Below are 27,882 nucleotides of genomic sequence, written 5' to 3'. Positions count from 1 at the left end.
TGAAAAAGGAGAAGTAACAACTGACACTGCAGAAATACAAAGGATCATGAGAGATTACTGCAAGCAACTACATGCCAATAAAATGTCCTGGAAGAAATGGACAAATTCTTAGAAAAGCACAACCTTCCCAGACTGAACCAGGAAGAAATAGAAAATATAAACAAACCAATCACAAGCACTGAAATTGAGACTGTGATTAAAAATCTTCCAACAAACAAAAGCCCAGGACCAGATGGTTTCACAGGCGAATTCTATCAAACATTTACAGAAGAGCTAACACCTATCCTTCTCAAACTCTTCCAAAATATAGCAGAGGGAGGAACACTCCCAAACTCATTCTACGAGGCCACCATCACCCTGATACCAAAACCAGACAAAGATGTCACAAAGAAAGAAAACTACAGGCCAATATCACTGATGAACATAGATGCAAAAATCCTCAACAAAATACTAGCAAACAGAATCCAACAACACATTAAAAGGATCATACACTATGATCAAGTGGGGTTTATCCCAAGAATGCAAGGATTCTTCAGTACATGCAAATCAATCAATGTGATAAACCATATTAACAAATTGAAGGATAAAACCATATGATCATCTCAATAGATGCAGAAAAAGCTTTTGACAAAATTCAACACCCATTTATGATAAAAACCCTCCAGAAAGTAGGCATAGAGGGAACTTACCTCAACATAATAAAGGCCATATATGACAAACCCACAGCAAACATCGTTCTCAATGGTGAAAAACTGAAACCATTTCCTCTAAGATCAGGAACAAGACAAGGTTGCCCACTCTCACCACTGTTATTCAACATAGATTTGGAAGTTTTGGCCATGGCAATCAGAAAAGAAAAAGAAATAAAAGGAATCCAAATCAGAAAAGAAGAAGTAAAACTGTCACTGTTTGCAGATGACATGATACTATACATAGAGGATCCTAAAGATGCTACCAGAAAACTACTAGAGCTAATCAATGAATTTGGTAAAGTAGCAGGATACAAAATTAATGCACAGAAATCTCTTGAATTCTTAAACACTAATGATGAAAAATCTGAAAGAGAAATTAAGGAAACATTCACATTTACCATTGCAACAAAAAGAATAAAATACCTAGGAATAAACCTACCTAAGGAGACAAAAGACCTGCATGCAGAAAACTATAAGACACTGATGAAAGAAATTAAAGATGGAGACAGATGGAGAGATGGATGGAGAGATATATCATGTTCTTGGATTGGAAGAATCAACATTGTGAAAATGACTATACTACCCAAAGCAATCTACAGATTCAATGCAATCCCTATCAAACTACCAATGGCATTTTTCACAGAACTAGAACAAAACATTTCACAATTTGTATGGAAACACAAAAGACCCCAAATAGCCAAAGCAATATTGAGAAAGAAAAACGGAGCTGAAGGAATCAGGCTCCCTGACTTCAGACTATACTACAAAGCTACAGTATTCAAGACAGTATGGTACTGGCACAAAAACAGAAATAAGGATCAATGGAACAGGATAAAAAGCCCAGAGATAAACCCATGCACATACGGTCACCTTATTTTTGATAAAGGAGGCAACAATATACAATGGAGAAGAGACAGTCTCTTCAATAAGTGGTGCTGGGAAAACTGGACAGCTACATGTAAAAGAATGAAATTAGAACACTTCCTAACACCATACACAAAAATAAACTCAAAATGGATTAGAGACCTAAATGTAAGGCCAGACACTATAAAACTCTTAGAGGAAAACATAGGCAGAACACTCTATGACATAAATCACAGCAAGATCCTTTTTGACCCAGCTCCTAGAGAAATGGAAATTTAAAAAAAATAAACAAATGGGACCTAGTGAAACTTCAAAGCTTTTGCACAGCAAAGGAAACCATAAACAAGATGAAAAGACAACCCTCAGAATGGGAGAAGATATCTGCCAATGAAACAACTGACAGAGAACTAATATCCAAAATTTACAAGCAGCTCATGCAGCTCAATATCAAAAAACAAACAACCCAATCCAAAAATGGGCAGAAGACCTAAATAGACATTTCTCCAAAGAAGATATAAAGATTGCCAACAAACACATGAAAGGATGCTCAACATCACTAATCATTAGAGAAATGTAAATCAAAACTACAGTGAGGTATCACCTCACACCAGTCAGAATGGCCATCATCAAAAAGTCTACAAACAATAAATGCTGGAGAGGGTGTGGAGAAAAGGGAACCCTCTTGCACTGTTGGTGGGAATGTACATTGATACAGCCACTATGGAGAACAGTATGGAGGTTCCTTAAAAAACTAAAAGCAGAACTACCATACGACCCAGCAATCCCACTACTGGGCATATACCCTGAGAAAACCATAATTCAAAAAGAGTCATGTACCACAATGTTCATTGCAGCTCTATTTACAATAGCCAGGACATGGAAGCAACCTAAGTGTCCATCGACAGATGAATGGATAAAGAAGATGTGGCACAAATATACAATGGAATATTAGCCATAAAAAGAAATGAAATTGAGTTATTTGTAGTGAGGTGGATGGACCTAGAGTCTGTCATACAGAGTGAAGTAAGTCAGAAAGAGAAAAACAAATACCATATGCTAACACATATCTATGGAATCTAAAAAGAAATGGTTCTGAAGAACCCAGTGGCAGGACAGGAATAAAGACGCAGATGTAGAGAATGGTTTTGAGGACACGGGGAGGGGAAAGGGTAAGCTGGGGCGAAGTGAGAGAGTAGCATTGACATATATACACTACCAAATATAAAATAGGTAGCTAGTGGGAAGGAGCCACATAGCACAGGGAGATCAGCTTGGTGCTTTGTGACCACCTAGAGGGGTGGGATAGGGAGGGTGGGAGGGAGGCTCAAGAGGGAGGGGATATGGGGATATATGTATACATATAGCTGATTCACTTTGTTATACAGCAGAAACTAACATAACATTGTAAAGCAATTATACTCCAATAAAAATGCTTAAAAAAAATAAGGTGGTGGATATCTAGAAGGAGTATTATAATGAAACATTTAAGATCAACTAACTCTTTCCCCCATTATCAACCCAACCACAAGGGTTGCAGAAAACACAATCCTACATGTGTGTGGGAGGGGAGAGCTTACATAATCCTTTGTTTTCTCTTTTATGGATATAAAAATTTTTCATCCTAATTGATGGAGATGCAAGAGGGAGGGGATATGGGGATATATGTATATGTATAGCTGATTCATTTTGTTATAAAGCAGAAACTAACACACCATTGTGAACCAATTATACTCCAATAAAGATGTTTTTTAAAAATTTAAAAATTAAAAAAAAGAAGATATATGAAATGCTAGTTTTCATGAGATACTGAATAGGCCATCCCCTAATAACAGCAATAGAAATTAAAGTATAAAAATCATTAATATTAGCATAAACATTGTTAACATTATACCTCTTGCACTGGAACATGCAAACTGGTAGGACACCAGTGTGAGAACTGCATCCCACACTGATCTAGGATTCTAGAAAATGAGAGAGAAGGTGTGGGAAATCCAGTCTTATTGGACCTGAATTCCCTGTGTGCAAGAGGATGCTAGCAATGAGATTTCCTAAGTGCAAAGAGAAAAGAGATTGCTGCAAATCCCCCTTAATGGAGTGTGGCATCTGTTATTTATATTATTTTTTAATATCAATTTTAAATGCATGTTTCTAGGACCTTGAAAGTGGTTACAGGTGTATGAAGGATGAAGCCATTTTTTTTAATTCTACTGCCCAATACTCTTCTTCTTTTTAAAAATATTCTTTTAGGGTTTCCCTGGTGGTGCAGTGGTTGAGAATCTGCCTGCTAATGCAGGGGACACGGGTTCGAGCCCTGGTCTGGGAGGATCCCACATGCCGCGGAGCAACTGCGCCCGTGAGCCACAATTACTGAGCCTGCGCGTCTGGAGCCTGTGCTCCGCAACAAGAGAGGCCGCGATAGTGAGAGGCCCGCGCATCACGATGAAGAGTGGCCCCCGCTTGCCACAACTAGAGAAAGCCCTTGCACAGACACGAAGACCCAACACAGCCAAAAATAAAAATAAAATAAATAAGTAAAAAAAAAAAAAAAATTCTTTCAGAAACAGTAAACTTTGGGAGGACTGTAGAATAGATTCAAATATCTGCAAAAACTACACACCAGATAAAACAGTTGATGAAGTTGAGGATGAGCATATGTGTATGTGTGAGAAATTTCTTTGAGTTCAGCAAAATGATAATGAGACTATTTTAAATGTTTATCATACTTTGAAGTTTTCAAAACATTTTCATGTATTTTATTTCATTTTTTTTTGACAGACCCATTAGGTAAAGAGGATTGGCATTATAATCCCATTTTATATGTGAAGAAATTGAGAGTCAGGATTTGATCAAGATCCTAAAACCAAGCTCATAGATTTGACCAAGCTCTTAGAGTGGCAGATTGGATGAGAATCTGGTTGTTGATTCTCAGTCTAGTGGTCTTCCTAATACTCTATGCTACCTACAAACATAGCATTGAAAAACTCAACATTTATGAATGAGTCAGCTTTGCTTGTGTACGAACATACGCATTTATCCTGGAATGCCTTTAAAATGTCAGCTGTAAGAGTGATATGAGGGACTTCCCTGGTGACACTGTGGTTAAGAATCCGCCTGCCAGTCCGCCTGCCAGGACACGGGTGCAAGCCCTGGTCCAGGAAGATCCCACATGCCGCGGAGCAACTAAGCCCGTGCACCACAACTACTGAGCCTGCGCTCTAGAGCCCGCAAGCCAAAACTACTGAGCCCACGCACCACAGCTACTGAGCCCGCATGCTGCAACTACTGAAGCCCGCACGCCTAGAGCCCGTGCTCCGCAGCAAGAGAAGCCACTGCAATGAGAAGCCCGAGCACCGCAACGAAGAGTGACCCTCGCTCGCCGCAACTAGGGAAAGCCCACGTGCAGCAAAGACCCAACGCAGCCAAAAAATAAATTTAATTAATTAATTAATTAACTAATACTTTTAAAAAGAGTGATATGAAAATATTTGTGCATCTAGGGTGGATTCTGCAAAGACAAATCTTACCAAACAAATTATGATACCTTTGTAGTTAAATAAACAATAGACATTGAGAAATAAAAGAAGAAATGTGACTAACTTCAGGCTTCACATTTAAAAAATCATGCAGAAAAAACACTCCAAGCCAAAAACAAAGTGTTAAAACATTGCAAAGTCTCAGATAACTTGCTGGTTGCAATGGGTATACGAAACTTTACAAAAGATAGACTTTTCTGTCACCATCTTATCCTAGTGATCGATCTTAGCCACATCAAGTCATTATGTCTATCCTGACATGATGCTGTACGCAGGACACATCTTCCCCTACACAGTATTTCTGCCAAAAATAAACAAATAAATAAGCCTAATCAAACCTTTAGTTCTATCAGGAGGCAAAGGAGCCAGAAGAAGTTAAAGGATTCCACAAAGAAACAACTAGACAAAGAAGGTGACCATTCTACAGGACAACAGGACCGGTCCCTTCAATAATCAATGTGATGAAAAGAAAACACAAGTACAGTGGAGGGAAAGTAGTGGAAGGAGAACTACTACAGATTAAAGAAGTTTAAAATACGTAGCAACCAAATTAATTGCATAGTATTTGACTAGACTTTTGTTTTTAAAAACCGTATGAAAAAGACATTTGGGGAATAATTAGGAAATTTGACCATGGACTGAATATTAAAAGATTTTAGAGAATTGTTAACTTTGTTAGATGGGAAGTGGTATTAGGCTTATGTAGAAAAATATTTTTCTTTTTAAAAATGCATGCTGAAGTCTTTGGAAAGGAATTGTCATGATGTTTATAATTTATTTTAAATACTTGAACAAAATAAATAGCAAATATGACAAACATTAAAGACTGTTAAATCTAAATGATGAATCCAAGATATTGATTGTATTCACCTCTTTTTTCCTAATATTTCAAAAGCTTTATAAAAAAAATATTTTTAATGTTTTCATTTCTAAGTGGCCAAGAGGTCTACAGCAAGTTTAAGCAGTGAAAAAGTGAAATACAATATGTTTCTTGAAAATCAGCATGATTTCTTGAAGAATACTGCTCAGCTCAAAGAAACCATGAATCCGCGGATATTTAAAGAAATTAAAACTGTGTGTTCATATGACATATTTCTAAGACAACAATGGACTCTGTCACTGTCTACATACATAAAATTAATGAGAAAACTGCAAGTGATGATGTTCCACGCTTTGGATTGTTCGTATTCAAGAACAATCTTGAACTGGAGAGGCATAAGTGGTATATCTTAAAATCACTGCCTTTCAAGATCTGAGATAATGATAATAGCTCAAAATCCAATCTTCCACTTGTGTGGAGGTGGGGCAGAGCCAGACTTCTACAGACGTACCAAAGACTCCAGTCAGCGGATTGGCAAGCTCACTTCTCCTTCAGCGGGGTGAGCATCACGGAGAAGGTAAGAGAAGGTTTTGACAAAAACCAAAGTGTGTTGGGGGCCTCCTCACTGAGGGGAACTTGACAAGATTTATCCATGCTTGGGGCTTTATATCGGTCTCAGTTCAAAAGCCTGGCCTTTTTAAATTCCAGTCCAGTTGCTAAGTATATTGCTTGATCCATTAACCATGAAAGCCAAGTCGATCTATTCCTCCCCTTTAGGATTTTGCCAAAAATTCAAGTCACCGTCCTAACTACCTGTCACTTAAACAAGAAATATTATTTTTAATGGAAAGGTTGAAGTTTTGCTGCAGAAATATAGTTTGGATACTGAACATAATACAGTCAGACTCTGGGCCTTCCCTGAGCCCTCCCACTGTCCCCAAAGCACCATCTTCATGGATCCAGCATCTGAGACACTGAGTACCACCAAGGAGAACAAACCCCAGGCAGAGGACATACAGGTCCATGGTCTTTGACTCTAGAGAGTCCACCAAAGTATTTAGGACAATTTCATCTTTTTTAAGGAATTGGAAAATTACTGCTCACAATGGCTTCTGACCACTTATTCATCCCTCAGTCAAAGCATATGATATAATTGATCTGCTAATCACTAGCAAACAAGAAGAGAGTGGTCAAGCAGTAGAGAAAGCCTGGATTGACTGCTTTGGCAGCACAAACCACATAGATTAGGACAGTGGTTTTCAAAGGATGGTCCATGGCCCACTAAGGACACAAAGACATTTTCAGGGAGTCTGTGATGTCAGAACTAGTTCCATAATAATATCAAAAGAATATTTGCCTTTTTCTTTGTGTTGACATTGCCCTGATGGTGTAAAAGCAATGGTGGATAAAGCTCCTGGTCCCTCATCCTGAGTCAAGGCAGAGGCCTCAATTCTGTATTAGTCGTCAATATATCCTTCATTGCTATATTTGCAAGGGGGAAAAGAAAGCCAGTTTCACCTAAAAATGTTATTGACTATATTAGTTGGCTAAGGCTGCCATAACAAAATAACACAGACCAGGTGGCTTAAGCAACAGAAACTTATTTTCTTACAGTTCTGAAGCTAGAAATCCAGGATCAAGGTGCCCACAGAGTCGGTTTCTCCGTATTCCTCCTTCCTTGGCTTGGAGATGACCACCTTCTCTCTGTGTCCGCATATGGACTTTCCTCTGTGCATGCAAATCCTTTGTGTCTCTTCTCTTTGTGTGCCCAAATTTCTTCTTCTCATAAGGACACCAGTTAGACTGGATTAGGGTCCACTCTAATCCAGTCCAAATGGCCCCATTTCACCTTATCTTTAAAGGCCCTATCGCCAAAAAAAGGATACATTTTGAGGTACTGGGGGTAAGGACGTCAACATATGGATTTGGGGAGGACACAGTTCAGTCCATAACATTGAAAAAGCAGTAAAACTATTAATTTTATTAAATCTCCCCTCTTGAGTATATGTCTTTTTAGTATTCTGTGTGACAAAAGTGGAAGTACACATAAAGCACTTCTGTTGCATTCCAAATTATTATATTATCTCAAGGGAAAATATTTGTGCAATCATTTGAGTTACAGGCTGAACTAGCCACTTTTTCCATGAAACACCATTTTGCTGAACAGAATGACTGGCAGAGAAACCATGGTTAATCAAATTTGGGTAGTTGTCAGGCATTTTCTTGAAAATGAATGAACTGAGCCTGCACATCAAGAAAAACAATGGACCATTGTTGCTAATGATAAAAATCTAAGCTTTCAGGCAAAAATTAGAATTTGGGAAACTTGTATCTGCTACCATGAGCTCTATGGCTCCCCAGTATTTAAATACTGTTCTGATTTAAAGATATTGGTGATCATATTAACTACTATGATATATTAGACATTGTATAATGCAATGTGATAACACACGCAAGTTGCCTAACACAGAGAACCAATTATTTCTCAGAAGACCAATGGATAAAGTTACAAAACCATGCATGGGTGAAAGTTCCATCCAAAATGCAAGCAAGACCAAAGGATTTTAATGGAAAAGAATATGGTAAGTCCATTAACACGGTTTCAGATTTCATACTGCTACTAACCTACCTTTTTGTACTACATGTTTGTATGTATAAGGCCAAGTTTTGCTCATATATTGCAACCAAACTAATATACTGCAATAGATAGGAGGCATAAGTATACATGTGAATCCAGTTGTCCTCTAATAAGCCAGCTCTACCCTGATGGTTATCTGAAGACTAGGATCAAACACCTCCCTTCCTTTGGTCTATATTCTCCAAAGTTTTCTAGCTGTTCCTCCCTGTATGTGGTTTGAAGTCTTTTCAACAGCTTGGAATCAGCTTGGAATCCACTGCAGTTTGTCTATAACCTTCAAAGAGTACATGTCAATATCAGGAGCAAGCAGTGAAGATAAATAAAGCCAGTTCAAAGTCCACAATCACAAAATTAAAAGCTCTAGGATGCCCTTGTCCAATCCCTATTTCTTTTCTTGGCCTGGCATCCCATAAATTTTCCCAAGTGCTCTGAATGTCCCAGCAGGAAGCCTGATCCCACCCAGGATTGGACAACACCATGGTAAACTCAGTCCCCACACACCGTTCCTCTCCTCTGATCCCTTCTGGGAATGCACTTATCTGGCACTGAAAATGACCTAGCCTCCTTCCAGGAAGAGGGGAACTTCAGGATAAACCCACCCTGTGCCTGCCTCTCCCCTTTCCCACAGAAGAGCATATCCTACAACAATGAAAAGCCACATAAAGAAAGAAAATGGGGCTTCCCTGGTGGCGCAGTGGTTGAGAATCTGCCTGCCAATGCAGGGGACACGGGTTCGAGCCCTGGTCTGGGAAGATCCCACATGCCGCGGAGCAACTGGGCCCGTGAGCCACAACTACTGAGCCTGCGCGTCTGGAGCCTGTGCTCCGCAACAAGAGAGGCCACGATAGTGAGAGGCCCGCGCACCGCGATGAAGAGTGGCCCCCGCTTGACACAACTAGAGAAAGCCCTCGCACAGAAACGAAGACCCAACACAGCCATAAATAAATTAAAAAAATAAATTTAAAAAAAAAAGAAAGAAAATGCCAGGCTTCCAAGGTTTCCATTCTAAGGCCACTCCAGGGAAGGAGATCAGCTGGAGGACTGAGAGAATACCCAGACTTTCAAATTACAAACATCAGAATAAAGGAACAAAGAAGACTTGGTATCTGCCAAGTGTACAAAAAAATATTCCTGAACTAAGAATTGGGACACTTGATTTCTTGTATGTTCTTTTGAAGTTGGGTGCCTTGGCCAGTTCCAAAACCTCTCTGGATCTTTCTAGATCCTTTCATCTGAACATATCGGGGGAGCAAATATATGATCCTTGAGGGCTCTCGCAGCTGTGACATCCTAGGATGCTTCTCTAGAGGCACAGTTGACCCTTCATTACTCCAAATATGTAGACAACATATTGATTTGAATACTCCAGATATGTGATTTGAATACTCCAAATATGTAGACAACATGAAACTCATTTCTCTTTGACTTTGGAACATATTTCATGGTGTGGAGAAAATCACAACAAATTTATGTTCCCAATGATGCTTAACTCAGGCTAATGTTAAAAATCCAATTATTTACAACTAATGATGCCATGCTCTCCTAAATAAATGCAAGGTAGTATTCCATAGGGCACCCAGGGCCAGAGACAGCAAGGGACTGGGAATTGGGAAGATGTGGGTTCTAGCCATGGACCTGTCACTTCCCAGCTTATCCTCTCAGAATATGAGATACCGCATCCTTAAAATAGTTGCAGAAGACACTTTCTGAGAACTCACTCAATGAGGCACTGTGCTGGCACAGAGGACAGAGGTAAACAAGACAAATCCCTTCTCTCGAGGGTCTGTACCTAATGAAAACAAAGGAAAGGGGTTTTGAGAGCAATGATAGGGATAAGCACTGGATGCAAGAAGATTCAGGGAAAGGGGTGCATCTAACCCGGTACAGTCTTTGGCAGTCATTTAGAACTTCCCAGAGATGTCAACAGCTAAGTTCAGATCAGGAAATCAATAAGATCTAAGGAGCAGGGTTAGGGACCAAATTGGGAGCTGAAGAAGGAAAGGACATTTCAAGCAAAAGCAATCACAGGGCAAAGTAAAGAGATATAAAAGAACATGGCGCTTTCAGGAAGCAAGTAGTTCAAGGCAACTGAGTTTAAGGGAGCAAATGGAAAAGTACAAGATGTAGGCCTAGGAAAGCAAGCAAAAGCCTGTATTCCAAACCATCTTATCCTGAGCATAATGGAGAGCTACCATAAATTTTAGCAAGTAACCCCTTAGTTGGGGTCCCCCTAAGGCTTAGCATCTATAATAATCAGCTCTCGGCCAAGGGGACAGACGAGTGGGGCTAAAATTCAGCTTGAGCTCTGCGGGCCGAGCCAAGGCCCTGGTAGGAGGCTGCATCAGCTGGAGAAAGGGAAGCCTTTCATAAAGCTCACAAAGGTAACCTCTGTTTGCCAACTAGAACCCTAGGAGCTGCCACTGCATTTGCCCAGTAGGTCACCTTTTCCAAGTCACATAAACCAGCATATGGGCTACTGACTTTCAGTTTAACAACCAGAGAGTCAATGGAGAGGATAAAATTCTAAGTTTATGTGAAAGCCCTTTGTCAATTATACAACACCCTCCATGTGCAAAGTGGGGTAGACAGAGATGATTCAGGAGCTTAGCAGGTGACAGGAGAAATTACATTGCCCACAAACATTTTCTGCCAACCACAACTTGTAGAATCCACTTGAGACATTCAGGTCTGGCAAACTCCTCTGTGGGAAACCATCTGAGAGTAGACTGGCCAAAAAGCACAGTGGGAGTAGACATCATGATTTGACCTGTTCTAGTCACAAACTCCAGGACAGATCTAGCCAAGGGTTCAAAAGAGTCTCAGACAGAAGCACCCAGGCCAGCCTCCCCTGACCTAAGCCAAATCCCTTTGATCTTGCTGGAGCATGACTTGGAGAAAACATCCGGCCCCGTAGTTCTCAGAGACCACATTGCGCAATACCAAAGGGAGGTTTTTATAAAGCTCTGTAGCATTGTGGGTGGGACACGCACAGTGATACAAAACCCACAGAGACCTGTACAAAAACTGCAGGGGTCAAAGTGACATTTCCTTGGGAAATCCATAGCCTGGCTACCATGCCCCGGAGACTAACACAGCAAGTAGGGGTCCTTCCTTGCTCAGTGACCCAAAAGGGATGCCAGAAAGTTGTCCGAACCAGGAGAGGTGACCCCCAGTTGCTGGCCTCTCTCTCTCACTGCTGTTCTCTCTTGAGTGAAACTGGCATTTCAACCGTATTTGAGGAATACAAAAAGGTGATTCTCAAAAACTATCCTTGTCTTGGTTTCTGTTGCAAAAAGGAATCTTACGGAATTTCTGAATCAAAATTCCTAGAGAGGTTTGCCTGAGGACTTTGCTGTGCAGTTTGGGAAGATGAATCTAAAGAGAGGGATTTGTTTTTAGGCCATCACCAGTAGTAGTTGCTCATTCTAACACTGAATATACTATAAATCCCCAGTACATGATTGGTGCTTCATGTTGCCCTGTCACCATTGGTATGCCACATGTTATCTGACTTAAAGCAGCCCGGGTGTCTGTGAATGCCTTGACTCTGGAATAGTCATGGATCCAAGACCGATCCCCTTGGCAACACCTGTTTTCTAAGACTGAGAGTTAGGTGTGCATCTAGGAAGTGAGAAAAGTCTAAAATAACAGAAAGCAACCATTCCAATAACTTCATGAAGTGTCCTATACTGGAAATGTTCACCGCAGCAGTGTGTGCTCCTACCTACTCTCAGACTACAACCTCCCAAAAGCAAACCCAAAAGCAATTGCGAATCTGCAATTGACTATATCATCACGAACCAGTTGGATGAGCATCAAGTGCCATCTTTCAAAGAACCAAACCCTTAAGATCCTCCCATCCTCAAGATGACAGGAAGAAGAAAGGTGGGAGCACTGCTGAGGCTTTTGGAAAGCCCTCAAGCGCTGCATGAGAGAGACAGGTCCATCTTTGGAAAAGGGACTCGCCTGATTGTGGAACCAAGTAAGTAATTCATTTATCTGTTTTTTGAGGTTAATCCTCTATCTAAGGAGGCAGAAATATCAGGGAATGTGAGATGGGTAGTAGTAGCATTAATATTGTGTCAAGGAGGAGTTTGGGGAAGATGTGAACTACTGTTAATCCCCTCCATAGGAATTGCGAGGGGATTGTCTATAAAAAAAAAAAAATAGATTTGGGGGCTGTGAAAGACCCCCACATAGCTCAGGGAAACTGAGGAGTTTCTGCCCAACGCATGGGCTTTGGGTCAGGCTGTAGAGACGACAGAGTCACTGGCTCAGCTCCCCTAGAAGAGTCAGAACTGACCAGGGACAAGGTTGAACTGAGTCTGGGGGATTCTATCAAGGTGGCTCCAGATATAAAGAATTCTGACCTTCTTTAGGCCAAACACTTGCTCTTGGGAGAGCTCAGAACTGAGTCAGCCTCCTGGGCACAGAGGGTTAGGCCAGGGTAAGTAGGCGTTGGTGTTGTTCTGTTTTTTCTTCAGAAAAAAGGAACCAGTTCCAGAAATCTGTTTCTAATTGTTTGAGCTGCAAATGGAAGTTAGGTGACTAGTGAGGAAGCTGGAACATTCTGGTTCCCATTGAGACCAGATCCCAAGCAGAAGAAAGTGAATGTGCAATGCTTTCTTTAAAGCCTAGAGGACACAGCCAGGCATAGCTCCCTAAGAACTCATGGCGTCCATCTTCCTCACTAAGGGGATGCGGTGCCACTCACTAATTAACTGTTATAAAGGAATCGATGCTGTCGTTGTCAAAGGACGGTGCTCAATACAGAAGACATCTTCTCGGGTCATTTAAGTGACATTTGAATTCAACTGTGTCTTGCTAAAAAAAAAAGGACATCAGTCTCCATTGGGCAGCAGCTTCCAGTTAGATAGTGGAGATTAATATTAAGCTAGAAAATGTAATAAACAAACACAAAACACCCCATTTCAAAGATCCTAGGGAAGTCTAGCAACGGGGTCCCAAATCTGCTGAGCTGGCTGCTGGAAAATAACAGCACGTCCTGGCCTGATGCCTTGGCGTTCAGCTTGTGTTTTCTAAAGTAAACGAAGACTTTAGAGAGGTGGGGTGAAAATGTGATGGAGTGGACCCCTCTCAGAGAATGATTAGGGACAAGACAGTCCTGGGTGTATGAAGTGAAAGAGGCATAGAACTGAGGGCAAAGGAAGGCAAAAGGAGGAGTGCAGGCTGGGCATTCCCAGACCTCACACACTAAAGGGAGAAGTGGGGCAGGGGCTTTGCATCCAGAAAAAGATACAGATCTGAAGCCGGCTAGCAGAGTCAGCGCAGAAAAATTCATATTTCTTTAAAAATCATAGTAAGATTTTGAAAATTCAAATAATGGAGGTTCTTGCCGTTAGACCTCATTGGCTTTAAATTTTCTCACTAAAATAATAGCTTATCCACATTCCTGACAAAGTTAGTGACTGAGTTCCCTTATCTCCCTTTGTTCGCCAAGTTCTTCCTAATGAATTAAGTTCTTCTGTTTACTGACTTACTTGAGCCACCGTTGCCCTAAGTGTAGAATGCGTAGTACGTGGCTTTAGATGGTACATAGATAGACTTCCTTTTCATTTCAATTGCGCTGTCTTTTAATGGTATCAGCATAGTACAACTAGGTTGTCAAACCCACGTGATTTAAAGTTTCCTCTTAATTATATTTTAAGTTAAAGTGTGAGTAAATTTAAAGAAAATTATTAAGCAAATCTTATGACTGATGGATGTGACCCAAAATAACCCAAAAAGAGATGTGATTAATTGAAGTTTAGGAAACACTTCCATTGTCCTTTGAAATAAAAAGATGAGGGGCACACAGAGAGGGCAGGATCCGGAATATCTTTGTATGGCGCCTTCTTTTTAGGCAACAAATATTAGATAAAGAGGCATCACTGCAAACTCAGACCCTTTATCTTCTCAGAAGCCTACTTTCTTTTGATGCTCTTTCTTTTGATGCACCTGAGGAAAGGTGCTTCTTTCAAGTTCTTACTTGAAGGGCTCCCAGGCAGTACCAAACTAACAGGTCTACACAGACCCACAGCCCAGATCCACCACAGCTTTTAGCCCTCCAGATGGAGAAAACCTGGGGTTGCCACTTAACTTCATAAAACAGAACAAGAGAACAGGATAAAACAGCAAGGAATAAAGTACCACAGTGTAAATGTGTGCTACTGACCATGACAATGACAGGAGCTTAGAAAGGGCCACAGTCATCAGGAACATCTTCCTGCCGGTGGGCCACTGGATGGACTTAGAGTCATATATATCATTATACAACATACATATATCATCATCATATCAACTACTACTTTTTGAGTGCCTACTATGTATTGGGCCACTGGACTAGGCACTTTATAAATGAATGTCATTCTACTTGGTTCTCGCATGATCATGCAAAATTAGGTACCATTACTTGCATTTTTACAGGTCAGGAGGGATTCCCCAAGATCACACAGCTTAGCAAAGTCAAAATTTGTATCATCTGTCTGATTCCAAAACCTGTGCACTTAAGAACTCTGCTCTTCTATCAGGACTGAAGTTCGATTGGGGCACATGTGGAGGTTTTTCTTGCCTGTCCCAGCCTCCCCCTCAGGCTTCTAATGAGCTCCTTCCCAAGCTGCCTGCAGAGTCTTAAGCAACAGTTAGGCTGTTTCCCTTCCATCCCCACCACAGTCCTTCACCAAAACAGGGCTCCTGCCCCCAAACCAAAACCAATTACCCAAAGGGGCATTCTCCAGGCAAGGGCCACCCCTGAGTTTACACCCCTAGGGCTCAAGGGTCCCTAAACTCAGAAAGGTTCAGACAATGATCAGAGCATCACCCTTTCCCCCAAGAAAAAATCCTGGGATCATCAACATGTTTCTAAAACGCCAAGAGATAGCTTTCCCATTCCCATCTTTGGCATTCCTTCCCTCTCACTCACGACGAGCCTCTCCCAGAACAGAGCCTTGACCTGCCATTCCCTCTGCCTGGAACCATTTTCTCCCTGAGACTCCCCTAGCTTTCTCCCTCACCTTCTCCAGGTCTTTACTCAAATGTCATGTCTAATGAGGCCTTCCTCAACCACCCCTGTCTTCAACAGTCCCCTTACCCTGCTTCATTTTGTATAGCCCTCACCTCCACCTGAAACTTTGAATGCTCACTTATCGGCCATCTCCCTTGTCCCATGAAGGCAAGGGCTCTGAGTTGTGCCTTACCGTTTCCATGAATACATTGAAGGCACTAAGTAAATGTTGGTTGAATGAATGAACAAACAAATGAACAAATGAATGAATGAATGAATGAGAGGACAAGTCAATGGTGGTTTAAGGCAAAAGGAAATAGAAATGTAAGCAAACTAGACACCTCCAGAGCCAAGCCTGATCTCAGCTCTGCAACCTGTGACAAGTCACTGCCACTATATGCCAGGCACTCTTCCAGGTGCTGGGGAATCAGCATGAATAAAACAGACAGAAACCCATGCCTTATTGGAGCTTACAGTGTAGTGTAACTACCACTGTAAGACAGATGGTAACCTCACTATATAAAATATATAATAGTTTAGCTACAATGAGGTATCACCTCACCAGTTAGAATGGGCATCATCAGAAAATCTACAAACAACAAATGCTGGAGAGGGTGTGGAGAAAAGGGAACCCTTTTGCACTGTTGGTGGGAATGTAAGTTGATACAGCCACTATGGAGAACAGTATGGAGGTTCCTTAAAAAACTAAAAATAGAATTACCACATGACCCAGCAATCCCACTCCTGGGCATATACCCAGAGAAAACTATAATTCAAAAAGACACATGCACCCCAATGTTCATTGCAGCACTATTTACAATAGCCAGGACATGGAAGCAACCTAAATGCCCATCAACAGACAAATGGATAAAGAAGGTGTGGTACATATATACAATGGAATATTACTCAGCCATAAAAAGGAACGAAATTGGGTCATTTGTAGAGACATGAATGGATCTAGAGACTGTCATACAGAGTGAGGTAAGTCAGAAAGAGAAAAACAAATATCGTATATTAACTCATATATGTGGAACCTAGAAAAATGGTACAGATGAACCAGTTTGCAGGGCAGAAATAGAGACACAGATGTAGAGAACAAACGTATGGACACCAAGGGGGGAAAGTGGCAGGGGGGTGGGGTGGTGGTAGTGGGATGAACTGGGAGATTGGGATTGACACATATACACTAATATGTATAAAATGGATAACTAACAAGAACCTGCTGTATAAAAAAAGAAATAAAATAAAATTCAAAAATTCAAAAAAAAAAAAAAATATATATAGTAGTGTAGGTGGTAATAAGCCCTGTGAAGGAAAATAAAGCAGGGAAGAGGAATGAAGAGTATTGGTGGGAGGGGGCAGTGTGCAATTTTTAACAGAGGGGTCACAGAAGGCCTCATTGGAAAGGGGACATTTGAGCAGAGACCCGAGGGGGTTACAGAGGGAGCCATGCAGGTTTCTGGAGGAAGAGCATTTCCAGGCAGAGGGAACACAAGCACTGCCTGGGGTGTGTGAAGGACGCCAAGGAGGCCTGGCGGCTGGAGGAGAGCGAGTGACCTGGAGAGAATTTGTGAATGAGGTCAGGTTGGTAATGGGGAAAGGATGGCTTCTAAGTCCTAAGTAAGGACTTGGGCTTTTGGATTCTAGAGGGAAGGTTAGAGAAGGGAATGGCAGTCACACTTGACCTGGGGAAGAGACCAAGGGAGACAGAAACCTGGATTCCAGTCCTCACCCTCAGCTTTCAGAAGTGGGCACTTTTATCCCAAACACCAAAGAAACCGGATTCTCTCCTCCCTCAGCAACCTCTCCCTACATCCCTGTCCCAGGGAGCTCTGAGCTTAGTGAAATTACATGCTCCTGCTTAAAGTAACACTTTTTATTCTGAGTCTAACACTAATAAGCATTCTACTTACACCGAGCATTTACAGAATGCTTTATATATACACCCTTTCATTTTATCTTACAACCTCCCAATACAGAAGGCAGTATCCTCGTTTTATAAAGGAGGCAACGAAGCTCAGTGACCTTAAGGAACTTGGCCAAGATTACACACTTAGTAAGTAAGAAACTGAGTTGAACTCGATTTCAGGTTTTCTGACATCTCCCTACTTCACCACAACTGAGAAGCACTCTCTATTTTAGTGATTCTCAAAGTATGATATGCAATCCTGTATGGGCTGTAAACTGATCTGAAAATGCACTTTTTCTCCCTGGACTTTGTGAGTGACATACAAGCAATCGCACAGACACTGATTTTTACATATGACAGAGGCTAATCTAACTGTCCCTTCTAAGTGTAAGTATGCCATTAAAGCTTGCTCAAATTTGAAGTTCATGAACATGTTATTAAAATGTTCCAAAACCTCTAGTTCTATTTTATACTAAGTCTGGCTGCTGCACAGTGCCTGTCAATGATGCAAAGCTCTGACTGGATATGAAATGGAGTTCTCCTAAAAGGTTCTGAGTGGGGCACGTCACTCACTAGATCTTGCCCCACCTAAGTGTAGCCAAGGGTTGACAATCACCCACTCTATGATCAGCAGTCTACCTTTCTTTGCTCCTGATCTAAGAAACTCTTTTCCAACCTCTGTCATTCAGAGCACAAATTCAGATTGTGACACATGGCAAAAGCCTAGATTTCTATTTGACCCAGGAACCGCCTCCTGCTTTGTCCTGAAGGTTAGCCCCCAAGACTGAGGAGAAAAGAGGTTAAGCAGATGAGACAGAAAATCCCATCCAATGACTATCACGTGAGCTGGCAACTGGGGCCAGGGTTGTGGTAAGAAAAAAGAAAGGCAGTTTTTAGACTGGGTTCATCAGCTGTGTATGATCCACTGATATTTGGCAAAGGAACCTATCTGAACGTTGAACCAAGTAAGTGACTCGTTGTTTTTCTTTTGGCCACTATGTTTGGCAATTATCTTTGTTAAATATTTTCCCAACTCATCAGCTTGGGAAACACTTCTTAGGTTGTTGAAAATCCCTCCAGCAGGTAATTTAGCAAGGGATGGTTTGAGGGGCAGGGACTGAGTTTCTGATACAATCCAGGGTGGGTACGTGCTGCAGTAGTCTTCTTGGTCCACTCTCCGTCCAGGAGAGTTTTTGTGGCCTTCCCTCTACCTGACTAGCCTTAGCAAACCAGCTTACTTAACACCCATGCATTCACCATGTACAGATCTGGGCAATGACCAGACCTGCACTACAGCACATCTAGTAAATATGAGGTGCAGTGGTGAGCATGTTAGACCAAGAGGTCAAAGACTGAGTTCCAATCCTCTTTGACGAGCTCTGTGACTTCACTGAACTCGAGTTTCCCTCTAGCTGGTTCAAATGATTTCCCAGGTGTCTTCCAGCTTTAGCATACTAAAATCCTGATTATCATCCAGACCAATTCTAAGGGACAATATAGTAGGAAAAGCAAGGAAGTCCAATGATGTGAATGTCTTATGACCCAGTGGGAATTCTGGGATTTAATGAAAAAAGATGCTGAAAAAGGAATCAAAACTCTCCCTATGTGTCCATTACTTAGACTTTGTATGACTTCAGGGGTTTTGACAAGTGACAGCTGAGGCTCCTTTCAGTCCTGTCATCTATTACGCTGGTTCAATTAATGGAATCTGGGGTCTGGAGACCTGAGAGTCAGGCCCAGCTCAGCCACTGTCTTAACCATGCTTAGCTCCAGCGACTCCATCTGTAAGATAGATCTAATAATATCATCTCATGGAGTTTGTTACAGTAGTGTTTTCTGAGGTAGTGTAAGCACAAGCCATTTGTAAGTAGTAAAGTACTTATAGAAATGGTGGTCATCTATGAGTATTAGCATCCTTTTAATAGACTCCAAGTCTTTTTCATCAATGGCTCTTGGTCCAGCCATCGTGTCCTTCCACCTCTAACTGAGGCATAGTCCTTTCTGATTGACTTGAACCTTACAGTTATGTTTCTGCTGACAATAGCCATTTGACAGTTAATTCCTTTTTCCCTGTGAAAATGTGATCCTGAAGCAAGATCTAGGGGTGAGAGATGACAGATTTGAGGAGATAATAGCAGTAAATGTAGGGACGTCCCTCAATGTCAACACTCAGAAGATAACACACATCAAAGAAGCTGCCAACGTGAAATGCTTAGATCTCAGAAACCCTTGCAAAGTTCTATGTCTCTAGCTAACCCACCTCCTTCCAAACAGATGCACTAGGCAGGGGAAAAATAGGGAGTAAGGGTTTTGGTCATGATGTCTGAAATGGTGGGCTGACAGCACAACTCACCTTTGGAAACGGGACTCAATTCATCGTGGAACCGAGTAAGTTATGCATTTTGTTCAGTGTGTATATTCCCTTGGAGTTGTGGCATAGTCCTGAATAAACGCAACTTCTTGAGAAGTTAGGAGGTTCTAAATGGGTAATCCATTGTTGTTACAAAGAGCCAGGGTAAAACTGGAGGACAAATTCACTAGGTTTCTCTTAAGAAAATATTCTACGTATGCTTGGAAGCTCTGTTCTGAGGATTAGTATTGATAAGTCTTCTACAACTGCTTAAATAAAGCCCTTGGTCAGGCTTCTGGCCCTCTGGTCAGGGACTGGGACCAGGGAAAAGGCAAGTTTTAGATAAGGAGAATCTTTCCACTGTTAATGAGGAAAAAGAGTCACGGTCACAGCGTAGGAAGAGGGAGGGTTAGAAAGAAGAAAAACATTATTAAAGAAGGAGTTAGATCAAAATAGTCTTCTCTGCCTCAGATGATAAAAGCCAATCTGCCCTTGTCTCTTTTTTGCTGAGAACTTGCATTAAATCATCGTACCTGGCTCACACTAAATGTTCTCCAAGGTCCCATCCTCGTCTGGCTCTGCCGAGAACCATAATGTGCTCACCTCCCTTGTTAGCCCTGAATCTGAGGATTCTGTAAAGGTTCAGGAGCCTACATCCAAAGTAGAAACACAGCCCCCAACTTCAAGACAATAGCGAAGTAGTGGTGCTTTCCTAGAGGTATTGTCCCCTGGCAGTCTGTTCCAGTGTTTGGAAATCCAGGGGTCATATTCAGGTAGTCTGGGTAGCTGCCAACAATCAGTCACCGGGACGGTCCAGAGAACAACAGTCTTTCAGATGCTTTCCAAAATGCCAAAACCAATGGGGCATTGGTTAGATTCTGATTTTGTTTATTTCAGAGGAAATAAAAAGTGGGGAAATATACATGAATGTGGGTAGGCGATCTGACAGTCCTGAAAGGGACTGGTAATGTCAACGGGGTCTCTGCCTCTCAGAGGGTAATATAAACTTACAGGCATACTTGATTGCCTCTTGCTTCCAGGGAAATAGTGGAATTTGGTGAGTTTTCTTATCTTTGAAGGGAGAGAGACTAGAGCAATGAAAAGAAGGAAAGAAACAGAATCACGTTGTAACTGATTGCAGTCTGATTGATGTTAGGCAAATTGCATCTGAGCAAAAAGTGTTGTGTTTCATTTTCCCTTCAAATCATTTCCACTTGAGATTCAGAGTTATCTGCAGTGCTAAAATCAAATCTCTGAGGCTGTGCCTTTGGGAGTCTTCAGAGATGAAACTGATGCTTAGCCCCTCTGTCGAGATGCTGACCTGAGCTCTCCAATTGCTTCTCTGGTTTTCTCTTCCTGCAGTGATCGAGTGTAATATGATGATATGAAGCTCAGGTAGGGAGACTGAGAATTTCAAATCAAACCCCCAATCCTTAAAGTTTTGGCACCTATAATGGCCCTATACAACCATCCTTCCCTTTGCCTAACTCTAGCCCTAGACTCTTGATATTTTGGTGATAAGACAGAGTAATCATCCTTAAGTTCTATTTCACATGATTACTCTGTCCTCCTGAGGCTTGTATCTGGATCCAGACTCAAGAGAAATTATAAAACAAAAATAAACAATCCAAAGCAAGCGCTGGCTTCTCTGACCTGTATCCATGACACATAGCACCACTGGGATCCCCTGTCAGCTACCAATTTCTTGTTCAACCCTCAGGTCCTTAGAAAGCCTTTCCATGGACTCAGGGAATTAGAAAGTAGGTTTGTTGTTATTGTGAGACTCAGTCTGCGTGATGGGGAAGAAATTAGGTTTCTAATCAAAAAGGTGGATTGTGACCCAAGAGAAGCGAACCAGAATATGAGAACAAGATCTGTGTCTAAACCCTCCTCAGCCTAACATTCATTACAAGAAATGTCAATATTCAGTGCCCCATCCCTACTCCCAAGCTAATGTGTTCTTCTTGGAGAGCCCTCCCAATAAACGGGATGTTAAAGTTTCCATCCTGAAGGCAGCTATTGGTCACCTGTCACCCTCTTCTCTTGCTCTGTCTCAGCCCTGTCCCCTGTCCCAGTGCTTCTTGGCTGGGGGTTTCATGCTCACCTCCTTACCCAGCAGTTAAACTATTATTAGCTTCAAAGGGAACTGAGAATCTATGAGTTCGACCCCTGATCTAATCAAGGGCAGCTCTGTAGCTCTCTGAGTGGTGGGGTCTCTAGGCTGGGACCCAGGCTGGGGAGGCAGGATACAGATGTTCTAGCCCAGGCCCCAGGGCCAGCCCCAGGCTGGTTACCTGTGAGGCAGCGTCACAATGTGCTCCTGGGACACCCGACAGATGTTTTTTGGAGCTGGCACCAAACTCTTCGTGGAGCCCCGTGAGTTGATTTTTTTTCCATACATTTCTAGGGAGAAATTGACTCCTGGGACTAGGGTTGCCATCCAGTTTGCATTATGTGAAAAAGTATAACTAGGAGATGGAGTAGTACAGATGGAGTGGGCCACAGTAAAGACACTAGGCTGAGTAGCTGAAGTAGCTCTGTAACTAGTTTTACTTAAAAAAAAAAAAAAAACTTATTTCTGAAATCTTCAGAGCAGCCCAGAAAGCACAAAGAAATCTAGAAGAATTATACTAATAGTTGGAGCATCAGGTGCCAGAGGGGCAGAGGCCCAAATTCTCCAAGGTGGTTGCTTCATCCTTAGGCATCCCTTTAGCTAAGCTGACTAGTGTGAATGCCTTGTTGCCACCTGTAAAATGTCCTGCAGCTGGAAGATTTAGGAGAGAGATGGTCACCCTGGTCAGAGTAATCGAGTAGAGCAAACTTACCTGATTTGTGTTGAAGTCAAATCCCATGTTGGCAGAGATCTTTGAAACTGTGAGTGACATTTGTTATCCATGTTGCGATGCTTAGGGAACCAGTAAGACACTCTATGAGAATCTAGAACATAGATGACTTCTAAGTTTATAAATTAAGAAAAACTGTTCAGGAAAGGTATACACTTCTTTTTGTATTGTTTACCAGCACATAACCTTAGCATTAGATGGGTACTCATAAAAAGAGAAAGTCTGAAAATAAAATAACAATTGCCCAAACAAATAGCACTTTGCAATACATGCTGAAATGTAATTACATTTGTGGACCAAGGAGAAAGCCTGGAAATTCTCAAAAGATAAGCGATTACATCTTTAAAGTTTAGACTACAATGTAGTGCAAATTTTATACAACTTCAAACTTTGGTTTAGGTCTAATATAAAATAGACTAGGTTACATATGGCAACTATATTGTATGCATCCCATTTTTTAAAAAAGGTTCAATTCAGTCAGATAGCCTTTTCTTTGGTTACCATGATACCAAAGAATGGGTTAAACACTTTACTTTCAAACAATTGTTTTGAACGGATAGACATTAATTGAGAAAGGGGATCTGAGAAAAATGTTTTACCAAACCAATGCATTATGCTCTATCTGAAATGCTGAGTAACAGATTCAGAGCTCAATATCCTGAGTGTATGACCTTCTTCAGACATCTGTCTTGTTGGTTATATCACATTATTCAAATTATTCAAGCCAGGTCTCTCCAGCCCAAAGTGATCATTAGCAACTGCCTTTGAAATTAGGTTTTTAAATCCCAAGCAAGGCTTAATTATCCAACTAAATCAGACTACGACTGGGTCACACTCTTAAGTAATGAAGGAGATAGGGTTATTTTGGTTTTGCTTTTTAATGGACTAGTTTCCTTTCTCTATAACTTATTTTCAAGCTCCCTTGAAAATCAACTGGAATCCATCTCACCAAAGTCAGTATCATAAGCGAGAAATGCCGCAGTTCTGGAGGGAGGTGACTGAGCAGAACGTGTGGTTTCCAAGCCGTTGCTGCTGGGGTTATCGGTGTCTGTTATCAGTGGCTTCAGCTATGCCGTGAAACAAAACAATGAAGGTTTTCTCCTTCCACGTTCCAGGAGAGCCCTTTGAAAAATCCCCAACCCCCCTCTGGTTTTAAGGAAAGAAAAAGATGCATATACAGAGTAGCAGATAGATGATTGTCCAAGATGACGCATGAAAGGAGAGAAGGCCAGGAGGAGACCCAATTATTGTTAAACAGTGTTCCACAGCTCCACTTAGAACAAAACAAGAAGAAATGGGCTTAAACTGGTTTTATGATCCTAAGGACTTCTGCGAATGATAGCTGTAATTCTCTGATTAAAGACTCAAAAGAAACTGTAGGGTGGTCCCTTACAAAAGAATAAGAATTCACCTGGACCACTTAACTTTAGCAGATCCCTTCCAGTCCAAAAAATGGGGATGACACCCTGAAGTGACACGAACACCTCCATCCGCAGAGTGTTGGAACCAGTTATATAGTCCTTCTCAGACCTTGCCCTCATCTCATTCCAAGGGCTCATGCATTTAAAATAAACCAACTGATTCAGAGAGATTTTCAGCCTAACTGGATTGTCCAGAGGACTGTTTAATAAAACATAAATATTTGAAACTCAAAAGACCCAGACATTTCTTTGTATTTGTCATTTTCTATCTCTGCTCCCAGCCATATCTCTTAGCAGCTCCTAACTAGCAGTCAAACTGCTGTCTTTCATGTCTACTTCTCTTGGCCATCCTTTCATAGAGGTGCTAACAAGCTCAGGTCACTAACAGGATGCAGGAAAGTCTGGATTGTAGTGTTTGGCCCCAGAGGAATTGAGGAAAACATCATGGTTTAACTCCCACACATGGATAATCATCTCACAAAATAAATTGATTATATTTGCAGAAATTCAGGCCGTTGCCAACCCATCCGTTTTTGTCATGAAAAACGGGACAAATGTCGCTTGTCTGGTGAAGGAGTTCTACCCCAAAGACGTAACTATAAGTCTGGAATCATCCAAGATAATAAGAGAATATGACCCTGCTATCGTCATCTCTCCCGGTGGGAGGTACAGTGCCGTCAAGCTTGGTCAGTATGGAGATCCAGATTCAGTGACATGTTCAGTTCAACATAACAAACAAACCTGGCGCTCTACTGACTTCGAACCGAAGAAAAATACTTCAGGTAGGTCCTATCTGGCCTCAAGGGGCTGCGATTGTGGGGAAGAAAAGTCAAGGGAAAGAGAAGTTAGAGATGTAAACTCTTGACAGATCTCTCAATATGGCGTCATGCTGGAAACAAGACTTAGGCTCAGACTCAAGACTTAGGCTAATTCCCATCATTGACTAGGAATTAAACTCTCTGCATCTCCGCACTGGAAACTAAGATAAAGCCCATCTTATTTCATCCCCATCTCTCCTCTTCACCAACCCCTGTCTCCTTCATACTAAAGACTCTAGGGTTGAAAATTCATGTGAGGTCTAATCTAGTGTGAATGCCATAACAAAGGGCAGCCCAACTTATCATGGTGTTAATTATTCTAGTTGTTCTTACAAATTAGAGGCATACCTGGATGTGGGCCTCATGGTACAATGGAAAAAAGTCTCAGGACAGGAAGTATGTTGACTGTGCAAATAGCTATAGGACCTTAACCAAGTCACTTCTCTGGTCCTTAGTTTACTTACTTAAAGTCTACGTAAGTAAAACCTGAAATCCAGTTTTAAAACCTGAAACACTTTGAGCCTCTCGATTATCATTATAACCCTGACCACTGCTGTTTGTTCCAGAAAATTCAAAACCAAAGGAAATTGAAAACATCAAGCAAACTCAAACTCCAGAGACCTGCTATGAGCCCCAAGGTTAGTTGAAACCAAAGGGCCAACTTCACAATTGAGGTTAAAGTAAATTCTGTCATTGTCAGATGGGGCCCAAAAATCATTCTATTTCAAAAGAAAACAAAAATCATACCTGAGCCCAGCTGACTCCCTCTGACTCTCTAAGCAGAGTTTGCCTGGCTGCAAGCATGGGTTTTTCCAAAGCTTGCCTTGCTGGATGTGAATAGCAGCCTTAGTTCTCTGAAGGCTGTCTGGCACCAAGCTGGGCTTCAGACCAGGAAGAATGATGGTGATTCAGGGCAGGCTGGTTTCGGTGCTGTGGGTCCAATTTCTGGAAGGAAATTTAGTCTCTTGCTGAAGCCACCATCTTCATTCTCATTCAATTGCAGTTCAAGCCGAGAAGGTGAACATGATGTCTCTTGCAGTGCTGGGGCTCCGAATGCTGTTTGCCAAGAGTGTTGCCATCAATTTTCTCTTGACTGCCAAGTTATTTTTCTTTTAAGGTAAGAACTAGCTGCTTCTTATTCCTACCTCCACCCAAACTATGTTGCACATGGAGGAAAGGAGTTTAGGAATGGTAAGAAGCATTGAGAAAGGAAAAACACATAGAGACATATTATGATTTCCTAGGGTGGACCTTTTCAGGTACTCAGCATAACACCCCATCTCCTGTTAGCCTTTTATTTCAAGCCAGACTCAAAATCCATGTAATATAATATCATACCAGCCGATAATCCTCACCTCCAACTCAGGAGCTAAAAAAATTGGACCTAAACAGGAGAAATCTTTTTCTTTACTGCTAATTTTGTTTATATGGCTGAGGGACCATGGGCTTTTTGCAAGGCCATCAGTAAAGCTTCACTTGAAGAACGTTCAGGGGGAGCAGAACCTATCTTTGCCCAGACAAAGGGGATGTCAGCTCTCGATCGTTAATCATAGGACTCGATGTGTAGACCAGCCTATCTCTGGGATGAACCTATGCTCCCATCCTCAGTGAACAGCTCACAACTAGCCACTCGGATGCATGCAAAGTTGAGGATGAGATGTGAATTATTTGCCTGTTACTTGCATTCCCTCTTCTGGTTATCTTAGACATGAAATTTGACCCGGGGCTTAGGTTTGCCTATGTCACTAACTCACTATGTTACCTAGGCCAGGTTGCTGCACCTCTCTGGGCCTGGGTTATCACATCTGTAAAACAAAGGAGTGGAGAATAACTAAAGGAGAGCAGATGGGTTTTATGACCTGTGCCAACATTGATAAACTGATAGTGACTAGCTGAACTATCACCATGTGTAGAAGGGAAATGTGCCAGGATAGATTAGTGATGTCTGCAACGGTACAACCACAGCAAGTACTGGCCATTCCCAGACTGCATGACTGCTGTGATTCCTTCCAGCACTGACAGTCTATGATTCTATAACTCTGACAATTTTCCTTCACTTGCAGGCTGACTGGCATAAGAAGGCTACATGCCCTGAAAGAAACCAAAAGCCTACAGAGGTGCTATCTCCTAGGCTTTCAACTTCCTGGTGGTTTAAGTTGACCCGTCCCAGCCTTGCTTAAATGGCTGTTACCCAAACCAGTTTTCCTTTAAAGGCAACAAACCCAGCTTATCCTTCAGCCTGATGAAAGACAGAAGTCCTGGGGAGTGGGGGCTTATGGTCCCAACTGTTTTACATGCTGCTTTATAAAAGGATACAGAGATATGAAGGTATATAGGACACATTTTTTTTCCTACAACTGACACACTTTGAAAATGGTGTTTTGTTCCTTTGACTTTCTTTGCCTCCAGAAGTAGAAAGTGGGAGCCATCGGGTTCCTAGCTCCATTCTCCAAGAGGAAAATAGATCCTGGGCTTCTACCTAAACATAAAAGGCTCTGCTCAACCCAGCACTAGGTTTGCCCCAAACTAGCGTTCTCATCCACAAAGGCACTTTCTGCTTTTCCTAGTATTTGACAAACAAAACTACATTTGACTCCCTAACACTCTCTGCCCAGGCAATGGGGTTTCTCAAATCTCATCTAAATACTCTCAGAGTTATTAGCAGAGATCAGAGTAAAATGCAGAGGAAATGTGTTTCTCTCTATTAATTGATTTAACGAACATGAATTACTCCAAGTTCTAGGCACTGTACTGAGGGTGCAAAAATAGGTAAGACGTGGGTCTTGCTTTCAAGCAACTCATTGTGCAAGTGTTCTGGGGGGGAGGGACAGGAATGAGACCCCAAGATTTCCCCTGTAAGAACAGTGTCTTCATGCCCCCCTGCCTGCCCATTTGTGCCCAGGAAGTTTGAAGGCATTGGACCTTTGGTATTGATGGTTTTCTGCCATTCTTCTTTGTCTCTGTTGCATGTATTAAAGTGCATTGTGTGTG

General features: G+C 41.7%; 1 gene segment (V, D, J or C); it reads left to right on the top strand.

Annotated features, from left to right (window-relative positions):
- On the top strand, nucleotides 1-27,882 carry LOC309626287 (T cell receptor delta constant-like). The segment is given in 5 exons: nucleotides 1-18,424; nucleotides 24,577-24,855; nucleotides 25,458-25,529; nucleotides 25,895-26,008; nucleotides 26,955-27,882.

Source organism: Balaenoptera borealis, assembly GCF_965194805.1.
Source record: "Balaenoptera borealis genome assembly, chromosome: 3".
Taxonomy (NCBI): Eukaryota; Metazoa; Chordata; class Mammalia; order Artiodactyla; family Balaenopteridae; genus Balaenoptera; species Balaenoptera borealis.
Note: the sequence above shows the minus strand (reverse complement) of the source record. Positions and strands in the feature narration are given on the sequence as shown.